Here is a 26,609-nt window from a genome sequence, read left to right as displayed (position 1 = left end):
ACCCTCGGGTGGTGGAGCGCATTTGCGACTGGTTCGGCACAGCGCAAGTCGATCTCTTCGCTTCGCGAGAGACCACGCACTGTCCCCTATGGTTCTCGGTGAAGGACCTCGACAGCCCCCTAGGAGTCGATGCACTGGCTCACGAATGGCCGCCAGGGCTCCTGTACGCATTTCCACCGATTCCGATGCTCCCCGCCTTCTTGGAGAAGGTCAGGGTAGAGCAAGCGACAGTGATCCTGATCGCTCCTCGGTGGCCTCGGAGGATATGGTTCCCGAGTCTAGTGCAGTTGTTGCACGGTCGCCCGAGGGAGCTCCCTCTGCGAGCGGACCTGTTGTCCCAAGCCCAAGGAGGGCTATGGCACCCAAACCCCAAACTCATGCAGTTATGGGCTTGGCCCCTGAACAGGAGCGCCTGTCAGCCTTAGGGCTTTCGACGGCGGTTATATCCACCATTCAGAGTGCAAGAGCGCCCTCTACTCGGTCGCAATATGCGTATAAGTGGCAATTGTTTCAGAGTTGGTGTCTGGCTGAGGGCCATGACCCGGTCTCCTGCCCTATGGCAGTGATATTACAGTTTCTGCAGAAGCTGTTAGATGAGGGAAAGTCTCCCTCTATACTTAAAGTGTATTTCGCCGCTATTTCGGCTTGCCATGTACGCATTGACGGGTTATCACCTGGTTGCCATTTCCTGGCATCTCAGTTCCTAAAGGGCGCAAGACGCTTGCAGCCTCCAAGGTCGACCAGTTTACCGTCATGGAGCCTTGATGTGGTGCTAGAAGCCCTTACCAAGGCACCGTTCGAGCCTCTCCACAGTGTGGATATGAAGTTCGTGTCTATCAAGACTGCGTTTTTGCTGTCAGTGGTATCAGCAAAACGTGTGGGCGAGTTACATGCACTTTCGGTGCATTCATCATGTACTCGTTTCGCAGGAGACGGTTCTAAGGTCTCCATGCGTCCAAATCCGGCCTTTTTACCCAAGGTCATATCCCCGTTTCACATGAACCAACCAGTCGAGTTGATGGCGTTCCATCCTCCTCCTTTTTCTTCCCCAGAGGAAGAGCGGTTACACATGCTCTGCCCTGTGCGGGCATTGAGGTGTTATATTGATCGCACAAAGACTGTGAGGCAAACAGAGCAGCTGTTCATATGCCATGGTTCTAAAACTTTGGGTCAGCCGTTGTCTAAGCAACGCCTTTCTCATTGGATAGTGGATGCTATTCAGTTAGCATATGATTCTATGGGCCTTCTGCCACCAGGGCAGTTGAAGGCACATTCCACTAGGGGTATGGCAACATCCTGGGCCCTCTTTAGAGGGGTGCCAATGTCTGACATTTGCGCTGCAGCCAGTTGGGTTACACCGCATACATTTACGAGGTTCTGCCGGTTGAATGTACTGGAATCCTCTGCTCCGTCATTTGGAGCATCTGTGTTGCACTCTATGACGCCTCAGGTTGCGGACGTCTAGAGTGGTTGACAATATGGTGTGACTATTCCACCTTGGGACAGGTGTCATTGCGAGCATAGACGCTGAGGCGCAGCTCCGCATATGTGTAGATGTACTGCCTACGCAGTTGCGTTATGACGTAAGGCTGTCCTACTGCCGAGAATCCTCCCTCGCGACTGCTTGGGTACATTGTTCCCATACCTTGATGGTTATTTTCGACTTGAAAGGGAACGATAGGTTGCGGATGCAACCCCGGTTCCCTGAAAGAGAAAATAACCATCAAGCCGCGAGGTCGCTCTGGAGGCCTTCACGGCCTGAAGGGCAAAAGAGGAAGTGACTCTCCGCGCGCTGCGTATAGTAAGCTCCCAGGGGGGCGGGCTTACACGGCAGCTTGCGCGGAGGCCTATCGGCAGCTTTGACATAAAGCTCAGCCAATCCCTACTGCCTGACGGCAATGTCCCATACCTTGATGGTTATTTTCTCTTTCAGGGAACCGGGGTTGCATCCGCAACCTATCGTTATTATTCTGCGGTACCTGTGTGGATTGATTTGAACACGGCGAGTAGGCTTGTGTTCCAGGAGCACCGATGTACTCTTGTGTTTACCTCCGCTGTGGTCTAATTTTTAACAGAAAAAGAAGCACAAACAGCTGTCTGTGAGTACAAAAACTTACCCAAAGTGATTCTGTGTTAATCGAATGGAATTAAATCCATGCTCTGTGTGACAAGGTTTTAAGAAGACCATTTTATATGGGTAAATGTCTTGATTTACGGATGTAAATACAACACTGCTTAATTACAATTAAGCGCACTGCTTTGTTTTCTGGAGTGTTTTAAATACTGTACGGGTTTATTTTTAAATGGTGCAAGCGCACTTAAAGGGATTGTCTACACAGGGTTTTTGTGAGAGACCTCGTGGTAAACCAAAATGGATTTGTGTAAAAATATTTTGTTTTATTTGAACTGCTTATTGGTTTAGAACGAAGTAACCCAGATCTGTTACTAATGGACTGTGTTTTAAATAAGGAACAAAGTCACAGCAGTAAACAAAGACCCGACACAGATTGTTTTAGTGTTTTATTTTTAGCCGGGATTGTTTTTTTCAGTTCAATAGGACACTGCAGCAGGGGATGGGCTGTGGTTACATCCCTTCAACCAGCAGAGGTCTCCAAACATTCCTGCCAAGGGAAATAAAAGTAAATTATTCAAGTACAAGACTGTGTAACCAGAATCCAACCCAAACTTCCCTGTTCCCATTCGGACCAGAGGGGCACCAACTTCTTTTGTGAAGACAGATCCAAAACATGGAGATACCTGGATTTGTGAAAGGAACAAAACCACAGTTGCTATACAGACGCCTGTGGATTACAAAAGTACTGGTGATCGTGATACTTACCTTGGAGGAACCTCTCCCTGGAGATCCCAGAAGGGTGACAACAGCGGTGGAAAGGGGGAAACCTGGACTGGACTACAACAATTTATGTTTTGTGTTTTACTTGCACTGAGGCTAGCTCATGCAAGGCCGAGCATAGGGCCTGCAAGAAGTTTAGACGGGGCCCAAGTGGGCAGGTTTTCTTGTATTTATTTATTTATTTTGTTTTCTTTAACTTTACGTATTGCTGTGTGCTACAGCTAAAAATATAACATTGTCCACTTAAACTGCATTTTCTGTTTAAGAGGCACCACTCATACTGACGGTTCGGTATCCCCTACCAACAAATACACAGATATCTATTATTATTATTATTTATTTCTTAGCAGACGCCCTTATCCAGGGCGACTTACAATCGTAAGCAAATACATTTCAAGTGTAATACATTTCAAGTGTCTGTCTATCTATCCATCTATCTATCTATCTATCTATCTATCTCTCTCGACTTGTTTTGCCTTGCGGAGTGAGAGCGGTGTGGAGTGGTGGTGTGTGCGTGAGCGCTGCTGGCAGGTTTGTCGGTCTTTTTCTTTTTCTCTTGTTTGTTTTTATATTGTTTTGCATTTCTTGGTTAAAGTGTACTGGTGAACAGTTTTATGTGCTGAGCTGACGCTCTGTCAGCGACAGCGGGCAGGATGGCCGGCTCAGGAGGGAGGCCGCCGCCAAACTTTTTGTTTGAAAGATTAACCCGCCGGCATGGGGTTAAAGTTTCCGCCGAGGGGTTTATCCCTTTGGAGGAATGTGTGCTCGCTATTGGGGAGGTAGTCGGTTGTGAAAACGTAAAATCGGCTTCTCGCATGAGCGGATCGATCGTGGTTTTTTTAGGTACAGTGGAGCTAGTGTCTATGGTTGTAGAAAAGGGGATTGTTGTCAATAATACGTTTCTCCCCGTAATTCCTTTAGCTGTCCCCGCTAGGAAAATCACCCTTTCTAATGTTCCCCCGTTCCTGAAAAATGAAGTGATAGAGAGGGAGCTGGCTAGATATGGGCAGCTCATGTCTGGGCTGAAGAGAATCCCTTTAGGCTGTAAGTCACCACATTTGAAACATGTTATGTCATTCAGAAGGCAGTTGTTCATGATTCTTAAAAACATCGATGAAGATCTTAACATCACGCTTAAATTTAAGGTGGATGGCAGTGATTATGTCATTTATGCAACCTCGGACTCGAAGTGTTTCAGATGTGGGACTGAAGGTCACTTGGTGAAAAACTGTCCCGAGAAAGAGAGTAGGGAGCGGGATGGGAGTAAGGGAGACGAGACTGCTGATAAGCAGAAGCCAGGACCGGCCGGTGCTGGGCTTGCCGGCGGATCAGTACCTGCGGGCAGCTCGGAGGGCGAGCAGGCTAGTGACGGGGGGGGCAGCTGAGCCCCAGGGGGCAGGCAGTGATGCTGTGTTGGGGGCGGAAGGACAAACCAAAGTACAAGATACAGCAAAAGACAGTGAGAGCACAGAAAGTCACGGAACGGAGGGAGAGAGTGAGCAAATGGACACAGAGACGGTTGCTAGTGTGTGGGGTGATGTTCAGATACAGGTAGAAGGGGTAAAGTTCGCCGAGGATAGTGAGGTTTTTAGATTGCCGGGAAAAAAAAGGGTGAGTAAAACAGAGGGCAGTGCTGTCACAAAAAAATGCAGCGTTTCTTCTGACGGCAGCAGTGTTGGTGTGGAGCCTGGGAGCTCTGCAGAGACGTGCGGCGCGCAGGCTGTCAGCACAGTGACAGACAATCCCGCTGTAGACAGTGAGGATGAAGGCAGTCTCACTGACTCCTCTCAAGCATCGCAATCGCTGGGTGCGTATAAACCCCGGGGAGGGTACAGTGTTCAAAGCATCAAAGATTTCCTGGAGCAGACGAAAGGGCGAAGGGGAATTGATGTTGAGGATTTTTTTCCCGATATTGATTTGTTTCTGAGCTCAGTACGAGGTTTAAAACAAAGCGTTTCTGCTCAAGAAACGTTTAGTACTCAGGAGCTAGTGCGCCTCAAATACATATCGAGCAAACTCTGTGGCAATGTTAAACACAGTCAGTCCTGATGGCCAGTACACTCCTAATACTCTTTCTCTTTACTGTCTGCTTGTTTTTCTTTTCTGAATATCAATGTGTTTCCTTTTCAAACTCTGCAATGGCTAGCTTTAATATCGGGTGCCTTAATATTAATGGCTGTAGAAATGCTTGTAAAAGAGCCACATTGTTTGAATTTATCTTGCAGAAAAATCTGCATGTTACGTTTTTGCAGGAGACTCACATAGATGGGGGAAATCAGGTTGATTGGGAAAAGGATTGGAAAGGGGAGGTTTTTTTCAGTAATGGAACTAATGTGAGTGCTGGGGTTAGCATTTTGTTTTCTGAGGGGTTTAAACCGAGCTCTGTAGTTGCCTGTGAAGTCGTACAAGGACGGTTACTCAGAGTCCAAGCGGTTGTTGAAGGCAGAGTCTTTGTTTTTGTTAATGTGTATGCACCTACTGATGGTAGGGAGAGAGTAAGCTTCCTCCAGAGGCTTGAAGGTATGTTGGTTGGATGTAAAACCGATGAGGTGTTAGTTTTAGGTGGGGATTTTAATTGCACAGCTGATAGTAGATTAGATCGGAATCACATTGAGCCACATCCTCAGTCTGCCAGGGAGCTGGTTAGAATTGAAAACTATATGGAACTAGTTGATGTGTGGAGAAACATTAATGCAAAGGATAGACAATATACATGGGTCAAAACACATGGCACTGATGTTTCTATGGCTAGATTGGGCCGGTTTTATACTGTTAAACATAATTTAAACATTTTTAAATCTTGTTTTATCAGCCCCACAAGCCTGTCAGATCACAGTTTAGTTTCTGCCAGTGTGTTGCTCCCCTCTCTGAGAATACAAAGTGCATACTGGCATTTTAATACTGCTTTGATTAATGACGAGCATTTTAGGAAAGTTTTTAGTTTTTTTTGGGAGAGATGGAGATGTAAAAAAAGAGACTTCTCCTCATTGCGGCAATGGTGGGATCTAGGGAAGGTGCAGACCCGATCTTTTTGTCAGCAGTATACTAGAAACGTCACAAAGAGCTTAAATAAAACCATGAGAGAGCTGGAGGAGGACATCCTACAGCTCCAGAGAGCTCTGGAGTCCAGCCCAAACGAAAGGCTGATTGAGGGCCTAAAATGTAAAAAAAGGGGGTTAGCGGATCTGCTGGACGTAAAGGTGCAGGGGGCTCTGGTGAGATCGCGTTTCCAGAGCTTAGTGGAGATGGATGCACCCACTCACTATTTCTTTGGGCTGGAGAAAAAGAGTGCACAGAGAAAAGTGATTCTTTGCCTGAGGACAGCGGCTGGGCAGGAGCTCAGGGAGCACGCAGAGATCCGGAAGCTGGCTGTGGGTTTTTATAAGGACCTGTTTACAGCAGAGGCGGTGGAGGAAACTGGGGAATCACAGCGTTTCTTGCAGGACCTCCCTCAGCTGCCTGAGGAGGAAGCCAAGGGGCTGGAAAGTCCTCTGACACTGACTGAACTTTCTGATGCCCTGCAGGGGCTGAACAATGGAAAGACACCTGGACTTGATGGTCTCCCAGTGGAGTTTTATAAAAAGTTCTGGTCTCTGCTGGGAGAGGACTTGTTGGATGTTTTCAGGGAGAGTGTGCAGGATAAAGTTCTGCCTCAGAGTTGCAGAAGAGCGGTCATCACTCTTCTCCCTAAAAAAGGGAGATTTGTGTAATATTAAAAACTGGAGACCTGTGTCGTTGCTCTGTGCCGATTATAAAATCCTTTCCAGAGCCCTCGCAAACCGTCTCAGGACTGTGATAGGGCGGGTGGTGCAAGGAGACCAAACATACTGCGTTCCAGACAGATCCATTTTCGATAATATCTTTTTAGTTCGAGATATACTGGCAGCCTCCAAGCCTTTTGGTTTCAATGCAGGTGTAGTGTCGTTGGATCAGGAAAAGGCTTTTGACCGGGTAGATCACCTCTACCTGTGGAGGGCATTTGAAGCTTTTGGGTTTGGGACCGGTTTCTTAGAGAAGGTTCAGCTGCTCTATGGTGACGTTTCTGGTCTATTGAAAATCAATGGTGGCTTAAGCGCCCCTTTCCCCGTTCAGAGAGGTATTAGACAGGGGTGTTCCATGTCTGGTATGCTCTACGCTTTAGCAATAGAGCCTTTTATAAATGAGCTGAGGAGGGTATTGACTGGACTGTCCATTCCTCAGTGTCCCGGTAAACCAGTGAAGGTAACAGCTTATGCAGATGACATTGCTATATTTGTTAACAACCAAACTGATGTTGACAGTGTAGGCACCTGTCAAAGACTGTTTGAGAAGCTGTCATCTGCTAAAGTAAACTGGGATAAGAGTAGTGCAGTGCTTCTGGGTGACTGGAAGGGTTGTCGTCCTCCATTTTTACCTGCTGGATTGCAGTGGAGCAGGGGTGGGCTCCTTTATCTGGGTGTCCATCTTGGGGATGACAGCACAGTGCAGAGAAATTGGGAGGGGATGGTGGAGAAGGTGAAAGGCAGGTTACAGCGGTGGAAATGGCTGCTTCCGCAGATCTCCTATAGAGGTAGGGTACTTATTATTAATAACTTGGTGGCCTCTAGCTTGTGGCACAGGTTCATCTGCTTGGAGCCCCCACAGTCATTAGTGAAACAGGTTCAGGCTGTGATGTTGGAGTTTTTCTGGGATGGGGTGCATTGGATCAGACAGAGTGTGCTGTACCTGCCTCTGGCTGAGGGGGGGCAGGGACTCATAGACCTTTCTAGCAGGACAGAGGCTTTTAGGTTACAGGCCCTGCAGAGGCTGCTGTATTGCACGGAGGACCTCCCGTGGAGGCAGTTTGCCTGTGCCTTCCTGCAGCAGGTGGGGAGGCTGGGTCTGGATAGGAGTCTTTTTTTGTTAGAAATGGGTAAACTGGAGATGGACCGACTGCCAGATTATTATAGGAGCCTGTTGAGGGCATGGCAGTGGGTGCGTGTTGAGCAGAGGGGCACTGGAAACATTAGCCTTGATTGGCTCCTAGAAGAGCCGTTAATATATAATACTTTCTTGAAGTGTGATATTGTTCAGTCTGCTACTTTTATATATAGGTTAGTGAAGGCAGGTGTTGTAAAGCTTAAAGCCCTTTTAGATTTCAACACCTACAGCTGGGTGACTCCTCAGTGGTTAGCATCTGCCCTGGGGATGCGGTCTGTCCGCACTGCTGAGCTTTTCCTTGCCCAGGTGCGTGCCGCTCTCCCCGGTGAGGGGCTGGAGCTCTTAAACCAGCTGTTTAGGGAACAGAGAGTTCCGCACACGGACTCCCCCTTTCCATCACTGTTAGTGTCCCCAGCGATCAGTCAGGCTTCTGATGAGCAGGGTTATTTACTGACTGTAGAGGCTCTGAGAGATCTCCCTCTGTGTACAGTAGAGGGGAAACAGCTGTATAGGGTGTGTGTAAAGGGCCGTTACCAGCAGCAGCTCAGGGCAATACCAGACACACACTGGAGAGAGAAGCTGGGGGTGGCGGAACAGATAGTGCCAGCTTGGAGAACCCTGTATAAGCCACCACTGCCAAAAAGATCGGGGGATCTGCAGTGGAGGATCTTACATACCATCATTGCCGTTAACTCCTTTGTGAGCATCATAAACCCTGAGGTGAAAGATTCCTGTCCATTTTGTTCACAAAGGGAAACTGTTTACCATTGTTTTGTGTTCTGCACCAGATTAAAACCTCTGTTTGCTGCTCTGAAGGAATTGCTTGCTGGATTGGGTTTTGTGTTCTCTGAGGTGTCTTTCATTTTTGGTGTTAAGTATTATAAAAAGAGAAAGTACTCAATCCAGCTGGTGAATTTTTTTATTGGACAGGCCAAATTAGCAATTCTAAAGAGCAGAAAAAACAAAATGAATGACGGTTTAAATACTGATCCTTTTGTCATTTTTAGAATGCTTGTATTAACACAGGTTAGACTGGATTTTAATTTTTATAAAGCAATGCATAATATAGCAATGTTTGAGGAAGTCTGGTGTGTAGACAGTGTGTTGTTAAGGATGGTGATCTGGAGGAGTATCTGTGATGTGAATTTTTATGTGTTCATAATATTTTATGTATTGTTTTGTTCACCTTGGGTGGATCTGAATTGATTTTGTGATGATATCTGTTTTATAAATATTGATTTTGTGTATTTTATTTAATTGTTAAATAAAGTTTTTTCAAAAAGTAAAAAAGTATCTATCTATCTATCCTATCTATCTATCTATCTATCTATCTATCTATCTATCTATCTATCTATCTATTGAGAGATAGTCTAGCATTATAATATTATAATGTTCAATAAAACAAACAAATATTGAAATATTGTCTAAAATGCAAGAAATCATATTTTAAATACAACCCTAGATTTCTATATTAACAGCAGGTCAGGCTCCTCAGAGGAGGCAAGTGTCGTTGTAAACTCCTATCTGCTATTAATCACAGTACTAGCAGTAGCAGATCACATGATCTGAGCACAGGTTTTACATGGAAGGGACCAGATTATTATTTCTTTATTCAATCAGAGGAGACAAGCCCCCATTACAAACTCCTATCTGTTATAACCACACACAATACAGTACAGTACAGCATTAGCAAAAGCAGATTACCATCTGATCCCTGGTTTTAATTGACTCCAACCCTCCCGCCCCCTTCTGAAGTACCGCTTCACCGATATGCTGGAAAGAAAAAAGAAATCCATCATAATGGTAGGAAAAAAAGAAAAAACTGCAATGATAGACAAAAAATAAACTGTGTCACTTGACGGTTTAGTCCTATTAAACCAAAGTTAATCAAAGCCAGTATAGATGATGGGACTTGTAGTTTTCCTCTGCATTTTGTTGATTGGAAACACCTTTCAGCATGTACCATATAAACTACTATTCCCAGAAGACTCTGTGCGCCCGTATACCCAATGCATTGTGACACCGGTAGCATCTGTTGGTGTTTGTTGGAAGTTGTATTTATATTATTTTAGCCCTTCCCCAGCAGTATTTGTTTATTTTCTCCAGTGCTGGCAAAACTTGTTCACTCTTTTCACCTGTATAGTGTCTAATTATTTTGTTGGTTGTTATTTTAAGTTTAGCAAATTAAAGCTGCATCCACACTGGACGTGAGCGAAGTCGCCGAATGTCAATCCACACCAGACGTGACTTGGAAACGATCCAAAAGACCCCGCCCATGCATTCCTATTGGACATACTAGAGATGGGCGGTCCCATTACAAAACAGGTCTTGTTTTGATGAAAGTTTACCACTCTGACCTCCAGCAATTCCATTGTAAAATAAAGGTTGGGCTTGTAAAATCTATAGATTACAGTTCTTGAGCATCCCTATATATCCAACAGTTTTATAGTTATTAATAGTAATATTACAGATGTAGTGGGTTGTTGTGTTTTTTTTTTTTTGTACCAGTTGTCAGAAGACAATAGTAATAGTTGAACTGATATTTTCAACAATTTTATTGTTGTACATTCATATCAATTATATATATATATATATATATATATATATATATATATATATATATATATATATATATATATATATATATATATATATACACACACATAAGAACATAAGAAAGTTTACAAACGAGAGGAGGCCATTCAGCCCATCTTGCTCGTATGGTTGTTAGTATCTTATTTATCCCAAAATCTCATCAAGCAGTTTCTTGAAGGATCCCAGGGTGTCAGCTTCAACAACATTACTGGGGAGTTGGTTCCATACCCTCACAATTCTCTGTGTAAAAAAGTGCCTCCTATTTTCTGTTCTGAATGCCCCTTTATATAATCTCCATTTGTGACCCCTGGTCCTTGTTTCTTTTTTCAGGTCAAAAAAGTCCCCTGGGTCGACATTGTCTATACCTTTTAGGATTTTGAATGCTTGAATCAGATCACGGCGTAGTCTTCTTTGTTCAAGACTGAATAGATTCAATTATTTTAGTCTGTCTGCATACGACATGCCTTTTAAACCTGGGATAATTCTGGCTGCTCTTCTTTGCACTCTTTCTAGAGCAGTAATATCCTTTTTGTAACAATGTGACCAGAACTGAACACAGTATTCTAAGTGAGGTCTTACTAATGCATTGTAAAGTTTTAACATTACTTTCCTTGATTTAAATTCAACACTTTTTACAATATATCCAAAGCATCTTGTTGGGCTTTTTATAGCTTTCCCACATTGTTTAGATGAAGACATTTCTGAGTCAACATAAACTCCTAGGTCTTTTTCATAGATTCCTTCTTCAATTTTAGTATCTCCCATATCATATTTATAATGCACATCTTTATTGTCTGTGTGCAGTACCTTACACTTTTCTCCATTAAATGTAATTTGCCATGTGTCTGCCCAGTTCTTAATGCTGTCTAGATCATTTTGAATGACCTTTGCTGCTTTTTGTGTCGTTTGCAAATTTAACGAGTTTGCTTACTATACCAGAATCTAAATCCTTAATGTAGATTAGGAATAGCAGAGGACCTAATACTGATCCCTGTGGTACACCACTGGTTACCTCGCTCCATTTTCTCCTCTAATCAGTACTTTCTGTTTTCTACATGTTAACCACTCCCTAATCCATGTGCATGCATTTTCTTGAATCCCTACTGCGTTCAGTTTGAGGATTAATCTTTTATGCGGGACTTTGTCAAAACTTTCTGGAAATCAAAATCAACCTTGTCATATGCTTTGCAATTATCCATTGTTGATGTTGTATCCTCAAAAAAATCAAGCAGGGGGCTGTTTCCCAATAACGATAAAACTTGAAGTTTCAAGATCATCTCACGATGGATCGCAGCTGATCTTCACATGCATTTCCCGAAACACATTGTTAAACTGCATCTTAAAAATTACCCTAAAGTGTCCCAGCAAAGGTGCTGAAGAGGATGAGGAGTCAATCACAACTTAATCGATTTGTTAAATATGTTCTCCGTTATTGTAATAAGTGGCCTACAATTAAAACATTTGTGCCTTTTTATTGTCATAAAATATCATCTGTAACAAATCATATGTTCTTGTTTACTGACATTTGAGGTGTACAAAATCATTTATGAATGTGACATAAACAAATAAAAGGTTATGGTATAACTGGAATTCTGTGTCCTTGTTTCAATGGTCAAAGACGTTACATATGAGACGACGCCGAGTTGCAATCTCTGCAATGTATTCTTGTCCTGCATCAGCAACAGGCTCATCTCCATCATCTCCCTCAGGTTCAGCTATGTTGTCGTCGGGCAATGGTGCTCTTGCTCGCACTGCAATGTTGTGTAGCATGGCAGTAACCATAATCAGAGCACAACATTTGGCTGGTGTGAAGTGTAGTCTCCCACTCGACTTGTCAATGCATCTGAACCTTATTTTCTACACACCAAAGGTACGTTCAATGATGCATCTAGTGAGGTGATACGCATTGCTGAATCTTTCCTCAGCAGCATTGCGGGGATGCAGAATAGGAGTGAGGAGATACGGTCATAAGGGGTATCCATTGTCCCCCAACAACCAGCCGTCGCCAAATTGCCCGTTCTTTGCTGCCTGGGATATCTAGGAATTAGACCATATGAAGGCATCGTGGGTACCCCTGGCCACTTTGCCACAATGTCCGTAATAACACCCTCGTGATTGTATATAACTTGGACATTGATTGCTGAGTAGCCTTTTCTGCTGACGTACACAGGCTCATCTATCCACAGGGTTATTATGGGAATTAGTGTACCATCAATTGCCCCAATGACCTGTGGGATGTTTGCAATGGAATGGAATCCTCTGTGCGTGTCATGAACGTCTGCCTGTGTTCTCGGGAACCTAATGTGCGTGTCTAACAAGCGCTGTCGTTACTGCTTGGACGCACCTTGATACAGACGCTTTGCTGAGTCCCAGCCCATTGCCTGTGGGTTGGAGAAAGCTACCTGTGGCATAGTACCGCAATGAACACAGCAATTGCACAGCTGGAGTTAGTGCATAATTGCGCTCAGTGCTCCTCCTCAAATCCGGTGTGAGTAACTCCGGTAAAGTTAGGATTTCATTCCGTGGAAGCCGGTATCTTCTAATGATTTCTCTCTTACAAAGTATATCTATCGGGTTTAAAGTTGTTCTTATGTTGGCATTAATTCTTAATAATCTACTGCGCGGGTGGCGTCTCCGACGATTAAGTTCCACATTCTGTGAATCGCAGATATACTGCCAGCAAGAGGGAATGATCTCGCAATGCATTTATGTACTTTCACAACACACTTATCTCCTTACGATTACCCCAGATCACTCGTAGACCTACGATGTTGTTCACGAACTACTTAACTAACGACAGTGTTTGGGAAACGCATCAGATTTGACACGTTGCTCTTACGATGGTGTTACGATGTTCGTATGGCTTAAGTTGCTTTTGGGAAACGGCCCCCAGGTTAGTTAGACACGATCTCCCTTTCCTAAAACCATGCTGACTGTCTCCCAGGATACTGTTACCAAATAGGTAATTTTCCATTTTAGATCTTATTATAGTTTCCATAAGTTTACATATAATAGAAGTCAGGCTTATTGGTCTGTAGTTACCTGGTTCGGTTTTGTCTCCCTTTTAGTTGATTGATGGGCTACACTTGTGTTAAGTGTCTGATTATTACTAATACCTTCCGGGAATATTCTAAAATTTATTCGTGAGGTTTAAAAATCTTACACTCTTGAAAAAGTTATTCAAAGAAACTGTATTTCAGGGGTTCCAAATAGTATACAAAGAACTTTTTTAAACAGCAGGCTAAACAACCAGAAATAAATGTTGGAATTTCGAAGGATTAATAAGAAACCCTAAAACTCCGAAAGAACCCCAAGGGTTCTAATCTATATAGCCTTCTAATACTAAAAATCTGTGCAAATTGACTAAAGATCAGTTTTTGTGCATGGCTACACATTTGAAAGCCATATATTCAATTAGACTTCAGCAGTAAATACCTCGTTTGGTGACTATACATTCCGCTACTTATTAGCTATCAAGGTCATACTATATGTAGGGCAGCAGTGTGGAGTAGTGGTTAGGGCTCTGGACTCTTGACTGGAGGGTCATGGGTTCAATCCCCGGTGGGGACACTGCTGCTGTACCCTTGAGCAAGGTACTTTACCTAGATTGCTCCAGTAAAAACCCAACTGTATAAATGGGGAATTGTATGTAAAAATGATGTGATATCTTGTAACAATTGTAAGTCGCCCTGGATAAGGGCGTCCGCTAAGAAATAAATAATAATAATAATAATAATAATAATAATAATAATAATAATAATACTGTAGCGAGGGCTAAGCTGGGTTTAAAATAAAATTTATGGTAGCCGTCTACGCCACTTAAGGCACTACCTTCAGATTAAGTTAAAGATTTTAGGTTGTTAGCACCAGGTTATTTTATTTGGGCCAGAGGATAAGGTCTTGACTAAGTACAACACAAACACACAATAAAAATGCCAGGGATGTAAAATAGTCAAATTTACTTAGTGCTGTCTGTTAGTTACAGCGTTTCAGCCAAATACTTCAGACACATACACACACACACACAGCACTAGACAAGACAGGAGGTTCCCAAATTAAACACAGACATAAAAACGAGACAGTGTGTTTGTTTGTTTATTCTGTTTATTTATTTATTCATGCATATAACACACAATGTAAAAATGAATTACTTTTTTTGAAGAAGAGAAAGGAAAATGCATCAAGGTTTCTGTATTTAAAGTCAATCAAGTTTAGTCAAATCTAAACTGTTTTGCTTTGTTTGCTCGTTTTTCCTTACATGTTGTAAACTACATAATTGTAATGTAGTGTGTTTGCTTGCCTTTGCACTGTAATTGCATTGTATCCATTTTGTATCAAATATGTACATATATGAATATGTTAAATACATTTGAAGACATTTTTATCATTGTAAGTAAGAATAACCAAAAAGTTGTGCAAAAAATAAATGTTGTGAAACTGTTGCAGCTATATATACGTGTTATTATTATTATTATTATTATTATTATTATTATTATTATTATTATTATATCCCATATAACTATTACAGTTAAGGGCTACCAGCAATTCTAGACCTTTGCAATTGTTCTACTTGTGCAAATACTGTTACTTTATCACCTCCTTCCCTGCAAAGTAGAAAGAAGGCCTCACTATATTCTGCTATAAAGAAAATAGAAAAACGATGATCCATATGGCTGCTAAAATAATAATAATAAAAAGAGAGAGAGAGAGAGAAGATCATATAAAAACATAATAAATACACAGTTTTATTACCCGGAATGGGCAGTTAAAGGTGGGTTCGGTGTTTTTTTCAGCAGTGTTATGTTGTTCTCACTTAGTTGTATTGTGTGTATCATTTTCATACTCTGTTCAGCTTCAGAACCCAGTGTTCCGGCCGGTTTTATTAATAATTTAAACGCTTTATAATGTGGAATGGGCAATTAAAGGTGGGTTCGGTTGGTTTTTTCAATAGTGTTATGATGTCCTCACTTGGTTGTATCGTGTGTATAATTTTCATACTCTGTGCAGCTTCGGAACTCCGTGTTCCGGACGGTTTTGTCTATACAGCTGTTTATTGCACGGAATGGGACATGAAAGATTGGTTCGGTGGGTTTTTTCAATAGTGTTATGTTGTTCCTACTTAATTGTATTATGTGTATAACTTTCGTCATCTTTGCACCTTCGGAACCCAGTGTTCCAGAAGCTTTTTGGTGATAAAAAGGTGGTTCTGACCCAGAACGGGTTAATGAAAGCGCGTTATTAATCTATTCTGATTGCTAAAATATTCTCCATGTGTCTAACTTTTTATGCTGTTTTTTAAAGCAATTGAATTCATTAAAGTACCATTCCGCGCCGTTCTGGCTTTTACCCATCCCCATCCGAACATTACCAATCATGGCTCCCAGGGTTGGGGCCAGTTGTAACACGTGTTACAATTGACCCCATACAAAACTAGCCTGTCAATCCAGTGCATTGATTTCTGTAAGAACAATGGCATTGTTCTCCTGTCATTTCCCCCCACACTGTTCCCATAAATTGCAGCCTCTCGAACACAGTGTTTATGGGCCATTTAAAAAAGATGGTCAGCTCATGCATTGACAGCTGGATGAAGACAAATCCAGGAAAAACAATGACAATCTACGATATTCCAGGAATTGTGAAGACTGCTCTTCCCTTAGCTGGTACACCCAAAAATATTCAGGCAGGCTTCAAGTGTACAGGAATCTGGCCTTTCAACCAGGATATTTTTGAAGAATGTGACTTTGCACCATCTTTTGTCACTGATTGGCCACTTCCACCTGCTTCACTTTCAGAAGAAAACACAAATGCATCGGAGTCCCCTCTCCTAACACAGGTCACCTCTCCAACCACACCTCTGGTCACCTCTCCAGAGGCAAGTACATCAGGCTATAATGAAGCTCTCCAAAAGGAGACACAAGAGGAAGCTTTCTCTCCAGTCACCGTCCGCCCGTTCCCCAAAGCAGGCCCAAGGCAAGTCAGAACAAAAGGGAAAAAGAGGAAAGTAACAGCAATTCTCACTGACACACCTGTAAAATTAGTGATAGAAGCTGAAAAAAAGAAATCTGTGGCTCAGAAGGCAAAAGGGAAAATTGATTTGGCATATATACATGTCACAGTTGTGAGTCTGAGTGAAATAGTTATTTTGAAAAGCCCTAGTATTAAGTTTTGAAAGTAGGTCTGCTTTTATACATAATAAATGTTTAAAAACTGTTCTTGTTACAAAAGAAAAACATCGACATTGACAAAAACATATTTCAGTAATTCAATTAGAATGTATGACAATTGTTCTTGTTACACTGTTGAACATTTATTGAATAAATGAAATACAACATGCTGTTTATTTGTTGTTAAATAAAATACACAAAATGTTACATCTGACCCCGACCACTGTGTTACAACTGCCCCCGGCCATGGGGTCAATTGTAACATCGGACTCCTTGCATTTGAAGCAATACAGTGGTCTTTACATTGCCTCTACAAACATGAAAACGGTGGGAATTGGTAACAGACAGGTGTAAGTATATTATAATAAACTATAATGGGCTACTGTTTTCTTTTCTCTGTTGTCTACTGGAGAAAATGTATAACGAACAAACTGAGGTAAAACCTGTTTAGACTGCACTTGTAGATCTCTTGATCTACCCCTATGCACTGGACTTGCCTGACCTCAGCACCACGTTACTGGATCCTCAGCTGATGCACTATGCTTGCAGTACGAATATGTAATTCAAGTGTTGTAATCCTAATTTGCTGCATCCTAGTTCATGTATTTTAGTAGTATTATTTGCACTTACTGTAAACTATACTGTATTTAAATATGAATCTTGCATTGTAATCCTGTACAATGCTGCCCTGTAATACCTGTAAATCACCTTGGATGAAGGTGTATGCCAAATAATATGAAAAATGTTGTCAGTCAGAATATTGCTTGCTGGGGATTTAAGGGGACCCCTCTGGTGTGGGTGTGAGTGTGAGGGGGTGGGGGTGTGTGTGTGGTGCGTGTGTGTCTGTGTGTGTGCGTGAGTGTGTGTGTGGTGTGTATCGGTGTGTGTGTCTGTGTGTGTGGTGTGTGTCTGTGTGTGTGGTGTGTATCGGTGTGTGTGTGTGGGTGGGTGGGTGTGTTGGGTTCCCCCCCCCCCCCCCCCCCCTCAACCTCCCCATGTTTTTTGGCCACATAAATATCTGACAATGGAGCTTTCGTAAAATTCCTAATTTAAATCTCTAAAAACCTTATAGTAGTGGGCTTGCTCTTCCCCTTAATTGCTCTTAACCATAATGTTTAGTGCCCTTTCGTAAATTAGGCCCATAGAATATTAATTAACGTCATTAGTTATATTGAGTAATAATTTATAAATTTTATAAATCATAACCTTAAATCGTAACACTATACAATCGCAGTTTTAAAAAGAAAACCCACAAAGAAATTAATTTCTGTTTGTTCTATTGAAATATATAAATTAAAAGTAGAGATTCAGCTTTATAATAAAACATTTTATTACATAACCTGCATAAAATGAAAAATAACATGCAAAAACCAATTTTATGCTTTGACAAACGTATTTGGGCAATCGACATATTTTGTATGAAACCATTCATTGCTAATTTGACAATTATGAAAACCAACACGATAATTATAGAATAAATAAATACATTATCAAGTGCAGAAAAATACATTGGAAATTTGTGGTTTAAAAAGCAACAAAATTGGTTAAAACTAAACAGTACAGCAACAACCTCAAAATGGCAGTGATACAACTAAACAAAGAAGGAGAAACTATCGGAAAGACTCGGTTTACTGAAAAGCACTGTGTGAGCTATTATTGACTGTGACAGGGTGAAAGTTTGAAAGTTCTTCCTGCGACAGCGTGTGGATACGACAGCGTGGGAGAAGTACAGTCGTGGAAAAGTACAGAGCAGTTAGAAGCAGGTTGACAGCTGCAGAAGCTAAACTAAACTTTCAAAAAAGAATTAACATGGTCTTCAAGCCAGTAATATGTGACACCTGCATGACACCTGGGAAATCTGAGAAAACCCAGCAGAGCTCAACCAAATGTGTATAAAGTGCTGCACGATCCAGGACTTGCTAAACTAGTAACTATGCTAGAAATGGAGCTGCAGGAAATGAGACAGCAACAGGAGCTTGAAGAACCAGCACACCCACAATTCATGGAATTCATGGAAGTCAACACCCCTAGCAGACTGAAAGCCACCAGGGAGATGGAAGATAGTCAAAACAGCTGGGTTCAGGTAGGCAGAAGCAGGAAAAAAAGAAACGTTGTCAAACACAAGCACCAGAAATCAAAACATCCAACAAATTCGAGCCACTACAAAATTTAGATGATCAAAACCAACATCAAGAGAACAAAAGGAACAACATCCAGGACCCTATAAACAGTGCTGGCCTGGCAGCAAAAAGAAGAGAGGTCATGATTGTTGGGGACTCCATATTGCGAAACACAGAAAGTTAAGTTCACAGTTTGGACCCCCTTACTACAACAGTGTGCTGCCTTCCGGGAGCCTCTGTCACGCACATCACTGAGAACATGGACAGGCTCCTAGAACGAACAGGAGATGACCCGGTAGTAGTCGTCCACATCGGTACAATCAACATTGGAAGAGGCAGGCCAAGTTCCCTGCAAAACAAATTCAGAGCTAGGAAGGAAATTAAAAGACAAGACCAAAACTGTGGTATTTTCTGGGATACTGCCGGCACCTTGCAAAGGACCATAGGGTCAGCTGGAAATACAAAATCAAAATGCATGGCTGAAATCGTGGTGCACACAGGAAGGCTTCATCTTTCTTGAACACTGGAGCACATTCTACAACAAGGACTATCTATATAGGCGGGATGGACTGCACTTAAACAGAAAGGGAACCAATCTACTTGGAGAAAGGATCCTTGAGGAGGTTCAGAAGCATTTAAACTAGAAAGGAAGGGGGGAGAAAACTAAAAAACAGAAGAGAGACCCCATCAAAACAAGGGCAACAACTCAGGTAAGACAGCTATTAAATGTATTTATCTAAATGCTAGAAGTCTGAGAAACCAAATGTTAAAACTTGAAGCTTCCACACTAACAAGTAACTACGATGTGATAGGTGTTACAGAAACTTGGTTGTCTGAGAGTGATGGAGACGAATATAGCATTAGTGGGTACACACTGTATAGGAAAGACAGGCAGGACAGAAGAGGTGGAGGGGTAGCGCTATACATAAGAAATGGTCTTGAAGCCCAGATGTTAAATCTGGACAAAGAAAACAATGGCATATCAATATGGGTCAGAATAACAGACACAAATTCAAAGGGCATAATAATAGGAGCATGCTATAGACCGCCAAATTCAGATGCTGAGCAAAATAATCTGTTATACAATGACATTTGAAATGCGTGTAGAAAAGGAGAAGCCATACTAATGGGGGATTTCAGTTTCCCCCTTATAAAATGGGAAAACCCGATGGGGAGCATGACGGATGAAATTGAATGAATTAATGAAACGGATGAATTTGTCAAGGCACCGACTAGAGGGGAAGCATGCCTTGATTTAGTCTTTTCAAATAACGAAGACAGAATAACTAAAACAGAGGTCAGAGCCATTGGCAAACAACATGGTTTCATTTGAAGTGATTTTTAAAACCCAAAAAGTAATGACTAAAGGATGGTTTACAATTTTAGAAAAGCATCCACAGAAAAAGGCTGTTTTCTAAAAATGTAGTACTAGAGGCGCAAAACAATTACATCCCAAAAGTAAACAAATCTAAATCTAAAACAAAATGGCCAAAATGGTTTAATAGATCAATTAAAAAAAATAATAATTCAGCGAAAAAAGGCACTTTACAGAGCTTAAAAGAGACCAAAAACAAAGTACACAGAGTACTTGGAATGCAAACGCAAGTCAAAAAGGAAGTTAATAAGGCCAAAGAGAGATAGAAATTAACATTGTTAAGGGGGCTAAAACCAATTCCAAAATGTTTTTCCAATACTATAACAGCAAGAGAACATTCAAAGAGGAGGTTAAATGTCTAAGAGGCAAATGACAAAATCATAGACTAAGAAAAAAAATAGCAATTATATTAAATTATTATAGGGCAGCAGTGTGGAGTAGTGGTTAGGGCTTTGGATTCTTGACCGGAGGGTCGTGGGTTCAATCCCAGGTGGAGGACACTGCTGCTGTACCCTTAGCAAGGTACATTACCTAGATTGCTCCAGTAAAAACCCAAATGTATAAATGGGTAATTGTATGTAAAAATAATGTGATATCTTGTAACAATTGTAAGTCGCCCTGGATAAGGGCGTCTGCTAAGAAATAATTAATAATTACTTTTCAAAGATTTTTACAAAGGAGGATACGGACAACATGCCCCACATGTCGACGTGTTCCTATCAAGTTTAAAATAACTTTAGCATATCAGGGGCAGAAGTGTTAAAGGGACTAGGAGCTCTTAAAATAAGCAAATCCCGTGGGCTGAATGAGATCCTCCCAATAGTACTCAAAGAAATGAGAGAAATTATTAACAAACCGCTAACCAAGCTCATGCAACAGACTGGAAAATTGCAAACGCAATACGATCCACAAAAAGCGAGACAAAACCGAACCAGGTAACTACAGACCAATAAGCCTGACTTCTATTATATGTAAACTTATGGAAACTATAATAAGATCCAAAATGGAAAATTACCTATATGGTAACAATATCCTGGGAGACAGTCAGCATGGTTTTAGGAAAGGGAGATCATGTCTAACTAAGCTGCTTGATTTTTTTGAGGATGCAACATCAACAATGGATAATTGCAAAGCATACAACATGGTTTATTTAGATTTCCAGAAAGCTTTTGACAAAGTCCTGCATAAAAGATTAATTCTCAAACTGAACGCAGTAGGGATTCAAGGAAATGCATGCACATGGATTAGGGAGTGGTTGACATGTAGAAAACAGAAAGTACTGATTAGAGGAGAAACCTCAAAATGGAGCGAGGTAACCAGTGGTGTACCACAGGGATCAGTATTAGGTCCTCTGCTATTCCTAATCTACATTAATGATTTAGATTTTGGTATAGTAAGCAAACTCGTTAAAATTGCAGACGACACAAAAATAGGAGGAGTGGCAAACACTGTTGCAGCAGCAAAGGTCATTCAAAATGATCTAGACAGCATTCAGAACTCAGCAGACACATGGCAAATGACATTTAATAGAGAAAAAGTGTAAGGTACTGCACACAGGCAATACAAATGTGCATTATAAATATCATATGGGAGATACTGAAAATTGAAGAAGGAATCTATGAAAGTTTATGTTGACTCAGAAATGTCTTCATCTAGGCAATGTGGGGAAGCTATAAAAAGGCCAACAAGATGCTCGGATATATTGTGAAAAGTCTTGAATTTAAATCAAGGAAAGTAATGTTAAAACTTTTACAATGCATTAGTAAGACTTCACCTAGAATATCGTGTTCAGTTCTGGTCACCTCTTTACAAAAAGGATATTGCTGCTCTAGAAAGAGTGCAAAGAAGAGTGACCAGAATTATCCCGGGTTTAAAAGGAATTGAATCTATTCAGTCTGAACAAAGAAGACTACACGGCGATCTGATTTCAAGCATTCAAAATTCTGAAAGGTATTGACAATGTCAACCCAGGGAACTTTTTCGACCTGAAGAAAGAAACAAGGACCAGAGATCATAAATGGAGATTAGATAAAGGGGTATTCAGAACAGAAAATAGGAGGCACTTTTTTCAACAGAGAATTGTGAGGGTGTGGAACCAACTCCCCAGTAATGTTGTTGAAGCTGACACACTGGGATCCTTCAAGAAGCTGCTTGATGAGATTTTGGGATCAATAAGCTACTAACAACCAAACGAGCAAGATGGGCTGAATGGCCTCCTCTCGTTTGTAAACTTTCTTATGTTCTTATCAAGCGATCGCAATATACAGTACACGTCATAGCTCTTCCCTGAGTATACTAGAAAGTCAGATGAATGTAGTACCAAGTGGACAGGTGTCACGTGAAAATTGGTCCAGCATGAAATACGGGCCCCCCCAGACTATTTTTCATAGATCGCCTATGAAAAATTGGCCCCCTGGACTACATTTCATAATGAAATCTAGTGCCCCCCCATGAAACATGTCCCCACCTTATGCAAAATTTGGTCCCCCCCATGAAATACAGGCCCTCCGGACTCATTCATAGATCATACTATGAAATAGGTCCCCGCTAGTGGTCGTAGTAGTGGTGGTGTTGTTGTTCTTGTTCACATTAAACTTTAAATAACTAGTATAGTATAATTAAGTATTTGATGTAGCTGTAATATTACATTACTTTATCCATAGAAATTCTTCATTAAAATTACTTTTTTTTAAACAAAATTGTGGTTTTTCCATAACTGTAATGTTATCAATTATATTATATTGTTTCAGACCTTATTTAGTATTTTTATTTTTTTTTTATTTTACAATATGCATGCTTAAAATGTAATTCATCCTGCAAACTATATATTTCATTTCAATCTATGAAAAATAGTCTGGGGGGACCCAAATTTTGCATAACAGCTGTCTATTTTTTCAATGTTGGAGGAGGGGCACACATACCAATCCCTTTCCCAGGGCCCATGACGGCTCTCGGCAGCCCTGTGTGTATACAAATAAATATATAGCCTATGTAGACACAAGAACCAAACATGCAAAACATCCTGCACTGTTCACATAATTATTCACCATTTAAACAGAACAAGTCTGGAGAGGTATTAACGAGGTTACCTCAAGATAATAATTGCTGCCTTGGATGTCTTTTCAGAATTGCTGCAAGGCATTTTCAAACCGCATCAACTTGGCAACGAGTGGAATTAAAAGTTGCTTTTTGTTTGGGTTTATAAAATTGCAGTTGGCAGTATAGCATTAGCGTTTGTCATAGTCATGAATATTACTCTCCATTCAAACATTTATGATGAATTTCATTTTATAAAATTAATTATTATTTTAGTCATCTAAATGTGATTAAGCTGTTAGAAGTGTGGCAGGAGGTGAGAGTGTTGGTTTGTGTATTGGGATATGGGATCCTGAGTTGAGCACAAAGAATATCCATATCAAGGTTATCACTGAAATGAGATGGGATTTATTTTAAATGAGTATCATTGAACGTTTTTTAGTAACGTCTACAAAAAGTGTTAGCTTGCCTGTGATTTATTAGGTAATTTACTGTTAATTTAATGCATGTCTTCCATCCAAAACAGGGAATATATACTAGCATGGGCTATTTAAGGTAACGATACACTCCCTTTGAACAATGAGGTCATATTGTTTTTGTTATTGCAGGTACTGAGTTACCCTCCAGTCCAGTAGTATTTTTTTTATGACTCATCGCCTGCACCTAGTCTGAGTTATTGCAGTGAACACTCATACCTGTTTGTCAGTTCTATGCCAATCCACAATTTGATTCAGTTTCTGTGAATCACAGGAGACATCCGATGTCAGCAAAACTTGGCCCTGAATATCAAGTGTCTTCCGATAGTCTGTTTTAACCCAACTGTTATCCCTAACGTTGTTTCCATCATAAAATAAAATACCTTTTCTGTTGTTTTCCAACAGGTGGAATTTACTAAAGGTGGCAGAATAAATAGAACATAAGGACATAAGACAGTTTACAAACAAGAGGAGGCCATTCAGCCCATCTTGCTCGTTTGCTTGTTAGTAGCTTATTGATCCCAGAATCTCATCAAGCAGCTTCTTGAAGGATCCCAGGGTGTCAGCTTCAACAACATTACTGGGGAGTTGGTTCCAGACCCTCACAATTCTCTGTGTAAAAAAGTGCCTCCTATTTTCTGTTCTGAATACCCCTTTATCTAATCTCCATTTGTGACCCCTGGTCCTTGTTTCTTTTTTCAGGTCAAATAAGTCCCCTGGGCCGACATTGTCTATACCTTTTAGGATTTTGAATGTTTGAATCAGATCGCCGCATAGTTTTCTTTGTTCAAGACTGAATAGATTCAATTCTTTTAGCCTGTCTGCATACGACATGCCTTTTAAACCCGGGATAATTCTGGTTGCTCTTCTTTGTACTCTTTCTAGAGCAGCAATATCCTTTTTGTAACGAGGTGACCAGAACTGAACACAATATTCTAGGTGAGGTCTTACTAATGCATTGTAAAAGTTTTAACATTACTTTCCTTGATTTAAATTTAACACTTCTCACAATATATCCGAGCATCTTGTTGGCCTTTTTTTATAGCTTCCCCACATTGTCTAGATGAAGACATTTCTGAGTCAACATAAACTCCTAGGTATTTTTCATAGTTCCCTTCTTCAATTTCAGTATCTCCCATATGATATTTATAATGCACATCTTTATTGCCTGCATGCAATACTTTACATTTTTCTCTATTAAATTTCATTTGCCTCGCTCCATTTTGAGGTTTCTCCTCTAATCAGTACTTTCTGTTTTCTGCATGTTAACCACTCCCTAATCCATGTGCATGCATTTCCTTGAATCCCTACTGCGTTCAGTTTGAGAATTAATCTTTTATGCGGGACTTTGTCAAAAGCTTTCTGGAAATCTAAATAAACCATGTCGTATGCTTTGCAATTATCCATTTTCAATGTTGCATCATCAAAAAGGTCAAGTAGGTTAGTTAGACACGATCTCCCTGTCCTAAAACCATGCTGACTGTCTCCCAGGATATTGTTACCATATAGGTAATTTTCCATTTTGGATCTTATTATAGTTTCCATAAGTTTAAATATAATAGAAGTCAGGCTTATTGGTCTGTAGTTACCTGGTTCGGTTTTGTCTCCCTTTTTGTGGATCGGTATTGATATTTTCCAGTCTGTCGGTACAACCCCTGTGTCAAGAGACTGTTGCATGGTCTTGGTTAGCGGTTTGTAAATAACTTCTTTCATTTCTTTGAGTACTATTGGGAGGATCTCATCTGGCCCAGGGGATTTGTTTATTTTAAGAGCTCCTAGTCCCTTTAACACTTCTGCCTCTGTTGTGCTAAAGTTATTTAAAATTGGATAGGAACAGGTCGACATGTGGGGCATGTTGTCCGTGTCCTCCGTGGTAAAAACCTGTGAAAAGTAATCATTTAATATATTTGCTATTTTTTTTCTTCATCTATGATTTTGCCATTTGTGTCTCTTAGACATTTGACCACCTCTTTGAATGTTCTCTTGCTGTTATAATATTGGAAAAACATTTTGGAATTGGTTTTAGCCCCCTTAGCAATATTGATTTTTATCTCTCTCTTGGCCTTTCTAACTTCCTTTTTGACTTGTGTTTGCAGTTCCTTTTAACGCTCTGTACAGTGCCTTTTTTCACTGAATTTTTTTTTTAAATTGATCTATTAAACCATTTTGGCCATTTTGTTTTAGATTTAGATTTGTCTTCTTTTGGGATGTAATTGTTTTGCGCCTCTAGTACTACATTTTTAAAAAACAGCCATCCTTTTTCTTTGGATGTTTTCTCTATTTTACTCCAATCTACTTCTGTTAGTCTCTGTTTCATACCTTCATAGTTTGCTTTTCTAAAATTGTAAACCTTAGCTTTAGTCATTACTTTTCGGGTTTTAAAAAATACTTCAAATGAGACCATGTTGTGGTCTGAGTTTGCCAATAGCTCTCTGACCTCTGTTTTAGTTATTCTGTCTTCATTATTTGAAAAGACTAAATCAAGGCATGCCTCTAGTCGGTGCCTTGACAAATTGCCTTAGGAAGCAGTCATTGCATTGATAAGTACATTTAATAGTTGTCTTACCTGAGTTGTTGCCCTTGTTTTGATGAGGTCTCCCTTCTGTTTTTTTTTGTTTTCTCCCCCCTTCCTTTCTAGTTTAAATGCTTCTGGACCTCCTCAAGGATCCTTTCTCCAAGTAGATTGGTTCCCTTTCTGTTTAAGTGCAGTCCGTCCCACCTATATAGATAGTCCTTGTTGTAGAATGTGCTCCAATGTTCAAGAAAGGTGAAGCTTTCCTGTGTGCACCACGATTTTAGCCATGCATTTTGATTTTGTATTTTCAGCTGACCGTATGGTCCTTTGCAAGGTGCCGGCAGTATCCCAGAAAATACCACAGTTTTGGTCTTGTCTTTTAATTTCCTTCCTAGCTCTCTGAATTTGTTTTGCAGGGATCTTGGTCTGTCTCTTCCAATGTTGTTTGTACCGATGTGGACGACTACTACCGGGTCGTCTCCTGTTCGTTCTAGGAGCCTGTCCACGTTCTCAGTTATGTGCTTGACAGAGGCTCCTGGAAGGCAGCACACTGTTGTAGTAAGGGGGTTGTTGGA

This window comes from Acipenser ruthenus, chromosome 33 (genome assembly GCF_902713425.1).
Source record: "Acipenser ruthenus chromosome 33, fAciRut3.2 maternal haplotype, whole genome shotgun sequence".
NCBI classification, from domain to species: domain Eukaryota; kingdom Metazoa; phylum Chordata; class Actinopteri; order Acipenseriformes; family Acipenseridae; genus Acipenser; species Acipenser ruthenus.
The sequence above is the reverse complement of the archived record's forward strand: the minus strand, read 5'-3'. Positions refer to the sequence as shown.